Source organism: Pogona vitticeps, chromosome 2 (genome assembly GCF_051106095.1).
Source record: "Pogona vitticeps strain Pit_001003342236 chromosome 2, PviZW2.1, whole genome shotgun sequence".
Lineage (NCBI taxonomy): Eukaryota > Metazoa > Chordata > Lepidosauria > Squamata > Agamidae > Pogona > Pogona vitticeps.
Genome location: NC_135784.1, coordinates 173,463,715 through 173,472,900, shown reverse-complemented (window position 1 = coordinate 173,472,900; position 9,186 = coordinate 173,463,715). Strand labels below are relative to the sequence as shown.

General features: G+C 45.0%; 1 pseudogene; it reads left to right on the top strand.

The window, feature by feature from the left end:
• Nucleotides 1–2,306: 2,306 nt before the first annotated feature.
• LOC110071760 (gamma-tubulin complex component 2 pseudogene) lies at nucleotides 2,307–4,711 on the top strand (annotated as a pseudogene).
• Nucleotides 4,712–9,186: the final 4,475 nt, after the last annotated feature.

The window sequence follows — 9,186 nt, the reverse complement described above, 5'->3', positions numbered from 1 at the left end:
ATCCTCCAGCTGCTGCGGGATCGCTTTGATCCCTGCTTCCCCCCTTCTTGCTAAGCCCTATGGGGCTTAGCAAAAGGAGAAGGAAAGGGATCAAAGCGCTGCAGGATCGCTTTGATCCCTGCTTTCCCTCATGACCCGATGAATGATGAATTGATTCATTGTTCATTGGGTCACTGGGGAGGGGCAATTTGTGGTTCATGGGTTGCCACATTTGATGCCCCATGAAGCAAGACAAAGCACCGTTTTGGTGCTTCATCCGGGATCTCTAGTGGCAATATATGCAGGGGGGATTCTATGTAATCTTCCAAAATCTATAGGAGGAAAAATATTTTAGACATGATTAAAAATATCACTGTAAGCCAGAACTACATGTTCTATGCCTTTTCATGGTGTTCCACTGCCTTTCTTCCCTTTTATGGACTTAAAACTCAGAAGGAAAAGGTCTGAAATGCTGAAATTGCAATTTGAAGCAGAAAAACCGCACGGGAGAGATGCTTCTTGATCCCTTTCTCTCATACTATTTTTCTGCTGAAGATCATCACTTGTATACGCTTTCACCAGTTTCTTTTTTTGGGGGGGGGGGAACAGCTTGGGTGTGTGTGCATGGGCACACTAGAAAAAAATGGGAAGGAGTTTTTACAAAGTTACTCCCTGAATTCAAATTGCAGACTCTGTGAACTGAATAGAATTGGCCATAACTTAAACCAGATTAATTTAGATCTCATTGATGTCAATATTTCCAATGGTGACTCTCTTAAATATGCCAAGGTCTGGTTAATGTAACACAGAGGGTAGAAAGAAAGGAGCTCCCTCCCTCAAATCAGGAACTTTAAGTAATATATTATTTTGTCTTCGGTGCTTGTTTTCATGTTTTGTGGTTTACTCTGTGATCTTCTCTTCCAAACTAACTCTCACAGGGTGTACCCACTGGCATATAGATATGATATATCAATCTCTGAGGATGTGGCTTGGATTTTAAAAAAGACCTGGTCTGCAAGTTTTTCTACTTAGATTGATCCATCCTTCCCCTTTAAGAGCTGATGTGCATCTTTCTGACCCAATGGTAGGGCATGCATTCTTTTTTGCATTCTCATTGTTTAGCTCCGAGATAGCAGCCTCCAGCAACCTGTTTCCAACTGTCATTGTGGCTTCACATTATGAGGGAGAGTGTGAAGGAAAGTGGGGGCAGAATGAGGGAAGAGAGAAAATGAAAGGGCACAACAGAAGGAGTGATGTAATAATTCCACTTCCTCTGACCAATCAGGGGAAGTACTTAATTGACAGCTGATTAGGCTACAAGAGGTCATTTGCTGTCCAGATAGGAGGAGCATGCCAAATGGCACACCACTCCTCCCTCCAACCTCAACACCCCACACCTGAAACAGCCAGTCTGGATTGACCCTGAGTACAGGAGCTATCACTGAAAAGATGTGGGCTCAAATCCTAGCTCAACTATGAAGCCTAGGGCCAGCTGTGACCTCTCAGGCCAGCTGTGACCTCTCAGCAATGTATTTCACACTGCTTCTTGTAAGAGCAGAATAGAACTTCAGATACAGTACCATAAGCTTCCTCTCATTGAGGAACTGTGGGATTCTAGCCTGAGAAATGAATTTTAGCATGCCTAGAAACTTGTTCTTTTCCTTTCACTTGACTGTTTAACATAAGAAACTGAACCTTGGGATGATGACAGTCTTAATTGGGCTGAACGTCTTGCATGCTGGCTCTTGTGTATCCTTAGACAGGTCAAGTTGTCCCTCAGTGAATGTAGGTGGCTTATTATCATGCCGAACCATTAGAAGCGTGTCCCTTTGCTTGGAATACTTATATTGCAGACATGTTACTTGCTGGGTGTCAGACAGTTGTGCTGTAAAAAAAGTCTGAAGTGTCACACAGTGCTAAACTCGTTTCTGAGGCTCAGGGTTTAGAAGAAGATGCAGACTCTCTCACAGCAAACTCCCAAGTTCTGATTAGCATCACCCCCTGCTATCTTTACCTGGCCTTTTGCTACAGCATCAGGTAATAAGCTACAAAGACTGGCTTCCAGAGTCTCTAAAACATTGAACCATGTTGTATTCCTAGGTGTTGCTTCCCTTCCCTTATTATGCGGTGTTTTTTGTCGCCACCTTGTTATGACTGCTGACATTTCTGTGTGATGCCTCTGCTAGAAAAGAAGGGCAGAAACTGTGCCTTTTTTCCTCTTTTCTTCTGTTTTTGGCAATATTTTTAGTATGACTATTATTCATGGATAGTACTAAGGATCAATATATCATAAACTACATACATAAGAGGCAGAAAGCTGGAAGGCTATGATCACGTAATGAGAAATGAAAAGAGTACAGATTGTTACAGCTGATCATACATTTTAAAATAAATGGGAACAGAAATACATGAAGAAGAACAGCTTGGATGAATTAGCCTTGAGGTTGGACTGGAAGTAATATAGCGCTATTGCAGCTGGGCACGGTCACGACCACCTCTGGCAAACAGCAGCCTCTTGAACTTGTGCGAAAGGCTCTCAGAGAGAAGCAGAATAAGAAAAATTTTGGGCGTACGAGAGGCCGGCTCTGGTTGGGGATTTTCTCACCAGCTCCAGTTTGAGCACAGATACTATCATGCCTATAGGAACATTACCATTGGCAGCCCAAGAGTCTGCAGTGGTGGAGGACTTGCTGTATGTTTTGATTGGAGGCGACGGCAGATATATCATAGCCCAGCCACTTGTGGGCCAAGAGAACCAGACCTTTTTAGTCGAACCCAACCTGGATATGTCAGTGAAAGAGCTGGTCACTGGGACCCTTCCAGTTGCTGCAAGTTACTCCATCGTAACCAGGTTCATACAGGAGAAGTCTTCTTTTGAATACGGGCAGGTGAATCACGGTTTGGCGGCAGCCATGAGAACCCTCATCAAGGAGTACATGATTCTCGTCACCCAGCTGGAGCACCTCCAGCGCCAAGGCCTCTTGTCCCTGCAGAAGCTCTGGTTCTACATCCAGCCCACCATGCAGACTATGGATATACTAGCGTCCCTCACTACTTCTGTTGACAAAGGTGAGTGCACAGGAGGGTCTACCCTTGGCCTGCTCCATGACAAGACGTTCAACTACACAGGGGACAACCAAGCCCAGGAGCTGTGTCTCTACTTGACCAAGGCTGCCAGCATCCCCTACTTTGAGATCCTGGAGAAGTGGATGTATAGAGGTATCATCAATGATCCCTACAGTGAATTCATGGTGGAAGAGCATGAGTTCCAGAAGGAAAAAATCCAGGAGGGTTACAACGATAAGTGCTGGGATCAGCGATACACAGGTGTTCAACAACAGATTCCATCTTTCCTCCAGAAGGTTGCAGACAAGATCCTCAGCACAGGGAAGTATTTAAATGTGGTCAGGGAGTGTGCCCATGACGTCACCTGCCCTGTGGCAAAAGAGGTCATCTACACCCTGAAGGAGTGGGAATACATGAGCAGATCGACAAGGCCTACAACTATGCGAGCAAAGTCCTGCTGGATTTCCTCTTGGAGGAGAAGGAGCTCGTGGCTCACCTCAGGTCAATCAAGCATTACTTCCTGATGCACCAGGGTGACTTTTATGTCTATTTCATGGACCTTACAGAAGAAGAGCTGAAGAAGCCGGTGGACGATATCATTCCCACTCAACTGGAGGCTCTACTTGAGCTGGCGTTGCGAATGAGCACGGCAAACACAGACCCATTTAAAGATGACTTAAAGATTGACCTGATGCCTCATGACCTCATCACGCAGCTCTTGCGGGTTCTGGCCATTGAAACAAAGCAAGAGAAGGCGAACATCAATGCGGATCCCACGGAGCTCTCTCTCTCAGCGGCCTAGAAGCCTTTTCCTTTGATTACCTCGTTAAGTGGCCCCTTGCTCTCATCATTAACAGGAAGGCCTTGATGCGCTACCAGATGCTCTTCCAGCACATGTTCTATTGCAAACACGTGGAGCGCCAGCTGTGCAGTGTTTGGATCAGCAGCAAGGCGGCCAAGCAGAGCTCGTTGCGCTCTTCGAAATGGTTTGTGGGGGTGTTCACTCTCCGCCAGAGGATGCTGAACTTTGTGCAGAACATCCAGTACTACAGGATGTTTGAAGTGATGGAGCCCACCTGGCACCTGCTGGAAAAGAATCTCAAATCAGCCTCCAACATTGACGATGTCTTGAGTCATCACACCAGCTTCCTTGACAACTGCTTGAAGGACTGCATGCTCACCAACCCAGAGCTGCTGAAGATCTTCTCCAAAGTGATGTCTGTCTGTGTCATGTTCAGCAACTGTATGCAGCAATTCTCTCACAGCATGAAGCTGGATAATGAACTGGGGATGGTTGTCAGTGGCGCACGGGATAATGAAGGGTCCACCTACAGAGCAGGAGCTTGAGGAGGAATCTACGAGGAAGCTTCTGCCTAGTAAGCTCTTAGCAGAGCACGCAGACTCCCTGCATGGCACCTCTGGCTTTGAGGCAACAATCAACAAGTTTGACAGCAATTTCTCAGCCCATCTCCTGGAACTTCTGGATAAGCTGAGCATCTACAGCACCAGTGACTATGAGCACAGCATGATCAACATCATCTACAGGTTGGACTTCAATGGTTTCTACACAGAACGGTTTGAGCACATGTCTGTGGAGTGGAACCGGAAGGCCATGCCACAGGCGGCTCCTCCTGCACCCAGGGTTGTGGTGGCTACAGAGACGTGATTCCCCTTTTCCTAAGGGTCTTCCTTGGGGGGGGCGGGGGTTGCAACAGGAGCTCTATGTAAATATGTAGCACTTGTGTAGTGTGGGCTTGTCACTCCACCAAGGAGATGCCAAGCATGTCTGTGGTGGCAGTTGTATTTGTGAGGGCTGTGTGGTTTTGAACGTATCTGCTTTTTAAGAAAATACAACTTTAACTTAAAATGTCCAATTCACTATTTTATGTAAAAATAAAATGAATCTACAGGTCTAGAAGCACTCCCTGGCCTGACAGTACAGTGATCAGGGCCCAAAAAAAAAAAAAAAAAAACTGGCACCAGGAGAGAACTCACTTGGTCTCTCATTGGGCTCTTTGCCTCCTGTGGAATGTTAGCACAGCAGGTGGGTTTCTGTTCTCCTTGGTCAGATCTCAGAAACATGTTTCTTTTGGACTCCCAGAATCTAACAGTCAGTGTAGCTAGCTCCTGGGAGTTATAGGCCAGAACATTATTTCCCCCCCCCCCCAAGTTTGGCCCTAAGCAAAACCAACCCCAATGCAGCCCACAACCCAACTGCAGTCCTGCTGTGCTAGCTGTGAAAAATGAAGATGACTGGAGAATCCTCTGTTGCCGCTACTCAAGCAGACCCTATTGGAGGGGTGGGAAGCAGCAGGGCCATTTGCCCTAGGCCAGTGGTTCTTAACCTTGGGTTACTCAGGTGTTTTTGGACTGCAACTCCCAGAAGCCATCACCACCAGCTGTGCTGGCTGAGGTTTCTGGGAGTTGCAGTTCAAAAACACCTGAGTAACCCAAGGTTAAGAACCACTGCCCTAGGCCTCATCTCTGGGGGAGGGAGGGGGCTCACCTCAGCCTGAAGCTAACCCTCAATAAAATTATCCTGTATGAACTTTTCAATAAAATAAAATAAAATAAAGTAAGTTTTTTTGCACCTCTCCCCAAACATTGAGGGGGTAATGGAGGGCTCACACTGAAATGGCCTGGTCCTCATATGACCCCATAGAAGGCCTGCATGGAAACCATTTTCCAGGCCTAGTCAGCCTCTGAAATGCAGGGCCCCAAATCAGTTGGCTCTAATAGCCCACTGCCATCTGTTGTCCCCAAACCAGGCATTCTTCCATGAGTGTCAGGAATACCTAAAGTCTGGAAGGGGCTGAAGAAAAGTCTTAAGGCCTAAACCTTTCCCAAGAGTGATGTGATCCAAAGTTGTATTTCCTCATCAACAGTTTGCCTTGCCTTTTCTCATGTCCCAGATACAACTCCATTCCTGTCTGTAGCCCGGACAGTTGGCTTGTTCTTGCATGCCAACTGTGATTGTTGGGGGAAAGCATGGTCAAATCCTCTGCCTGACGACTCCTCTCCATTTTGCTGCTGGGCATATTGACATGCCACAACCACTTCTTTGTGATCCCCATTTTCTCCCTCATGTCTCATGGGATTCCTCTGATGTGTTTACCAATCGCCTAGCAACCAGGCTGCCGCATCACTTCTAGAAGGAATAGACAGTAGATCCCTGTTGCCCAGGTAAACTGGCACCCATTTCCTGTCTTGCCATGCCAACATTATCATGTCTCAGTGAGGGTGATAGGCTACTACAGCTGATGGAGTCATCATCTGGTCTGTACATTTTCTGATCAGAGGTGCTGGTTACCATAATTTCCTGCTCAGGTGATGGTTGTTCTTACAAAAGGGAACGCAAAGGGTTTCATAAGGAGTTCTCCAATTCTAATGCATATATGAGATTTTTTTTCCTGCGTCCAGCAGCCCTAGAGGTAAGTACTAGAGAACTCAACATTCTCAATGTATGAATGGTGTCCTTTAGGAGGCAATAGGATGACATGTGGGAGACTGCCTAAGCATGTCAAATGACAGAGATGATCATTCCACAGCCAGACATCTGAACCAAACAACTTTCTCTTTGACGGATTGGACAGCTCCCTTCCTGCCCCCCCCCCCCGCTACCATATATAACAGAACGAAAGGACAATCTGTCATCCTTTTTTTTTCTTGATGTGTTTCATATACATATTTAATATATTTTGCTGTTCGGCGATATATTAGACTGTATTACTTAGCCATAAAAATCTCCAGGAGACGTGCTCGTCACTGGTTTGGAAAATTACATTAGCAATATATATTCCATCTGTGTAGAGACTTGGACCATTACAAATTTATGCCTTAATAAATTTTGTTCTTGAAACAGAGTTGGTTTCACAGGGGAAGCTTCCAGAAGTGGGGGTGGGGAGAGGAATTCTGATCAACGAACAATAAACCAATAAATATTAAGTATCTCTCTCAAGTTGACTAATAAAACAAATTGATTATGCATTTGCCACCTTAATTCTTTCTCGGAACAGGTGCTAATTGCTTTCTTGAACAGCGGCAAAACTTCTCCTTTCTTCTCCTTTTTTATTTCCTTTCGGGTTTTAAGCCTCTTCCCCCATTTCAAATTAGTTCATTAGGAACACACATCTATTATTTATTGGTTTAATTTCCAAATATTGCCATGATAACCAGACCTTTTTTGTCCCAGGTCTGCATAGAAATGTGCCAACAATTTCATTAGCAGGCCTAATTAATTAAAAATGAAGAGGAAATGGATCTCTGTTAAGAGAAAGGAGGAGGAGGGTCAGGGAGAGACAGCATCAAAGAAAATTCTTAATTGTGTGACATATTAAACCCCATTTCTCTGTGGCTTTCGTCCTTTGTCCAATTACAGATAATCTCCAACTTTTCAGTGGCTAGAAGCAGAGACCTGAGGATTAGCAGGGAGGAATGGAAAAGTTAAAGTCGGATAAAATAAGGGTGCCGTGCAGTGATACACTACAGATTTTAACTGGTTTAACAGTCTTTTTTCCTGGAAATTGAAGTTTTATTTCATGATGAGAACTACGGGACTGTAAAGCACCAGCAGGCAGGCATGATACTTGTGGGGCCTACTTTGTTTTTTACCAGGACCCCAACTGGAGCCCAGCTCAACACAACATCTCTGGAAGGCAGCTGTAGAACTGAAAGATAAGGGTGCCTCTGAGCACATTATCAGACTAGAAACCTGTTCCCAGACAGCTGTCATACAGATTCTTTCACACGTGCACCTGGAGTTGTTGTCCCCAACCTCCAAGCTATCATGCGTTCAGCAGCCTAATTTAGGGGGGGAAAGAGAGAAATTTAGGTTTTGCTACTGTCCAACCACTGAGCGTCAGAAAACATTTCCAGGATACACCACTAGGTTCCAGTCTATTTTCTGTTTTGTGGCTAGAGTCCAGTATCTTAAATAGTTTCTACAGTGCACATAAAGGACGTGGTGGCGCTGCGGGCTAAACTGCAGAAGCCTGTGCTGCAGGGTCAGAAGACCAAGCAGTCGTAAGATCGAATCCACGCAACAGAGTGAGCGCCCGTCGCTTGTCCCAGCTCCCGCCAACCTAGCGGTTCAAAAGCATGCAAATGCAAATAGATAAATAGGGACCACCTCGGTGGGAAGGTAACAGCGTTACGTGTCTAAGTCGCACTGGCCATGTGACCATGGAAGATTGTCTTCGGACAAAAAAAAACGCTGGCTCTATGGCTTGGAAACGGGGATGAGCACCGCCCCCTAGAGTCGGACATGGCTGGACAAAAATTGTCAAGGGGAACCTTTACCTTTACCTTTTACAGTGCACATACTAAAACCTGGAGCATAGTTATCAGCGAATATTAAATGAGAATTATCAGCGAACGTCAAGGAAACAGGTCTCAGCACCTCACTGAGCTACACGTGGAGGATTTCTTTATCATTTAGATCCCTAATGATGTAAATAACAAATATAACTGTGAACCAAATATAAATAATTCAAAACCTAATCTACCCAAGATCACAAAGCAATCTGTTTCTGATGTTCTGACGGTAACGCTCTTGGAATTCCTCTGCCTGTTGTTTCTGTTTTTGAATTTCAGTATTACTTAGCTCTTCACCTGGTAAAGGCTGACTGGAGTGTCTGCTGCTTTCTCTTTTTTTCTTCTTTCTCTTTAACACTCATTATTCTTCTGCATTCTTTTATCTTTCCTTTTCTGTTTATCTTTTTCTGTAGTGTGGGGAGTGAGACTTCTGATGGTTTCAATTTTTTTTAGTAAATTCATAAATTTGATGGAAATAACCTGAGGCAAAAAAACAAAAAAACAAACCTGTACAAGATGTGGAATATGGTGTAACTGAGAGACTTCACCAGTGTAGGCAGAGACTCCTGAGTGCTTCATTCTTCAAAATCTGAGCCAGACTCCCTGACTGGTCAGCCATGTTTGTGGTGCTGAATAAGAGTCCCCAGTTTTCCTTCTAATGGGATCCTTTAACACGGCCTTTTCCAAACTGGGAAGTAACTGGCACTTTCTAAATTTAGGCATTGCAGAGTGTTGAGAAAGCTCTTCGGTTCCTTTAAAAACATCGCTAAAATCTGCAAATTTCTTCCTAAACCAGATGGGTGGGTGGGTGGTAAAAACTGAGGTTTA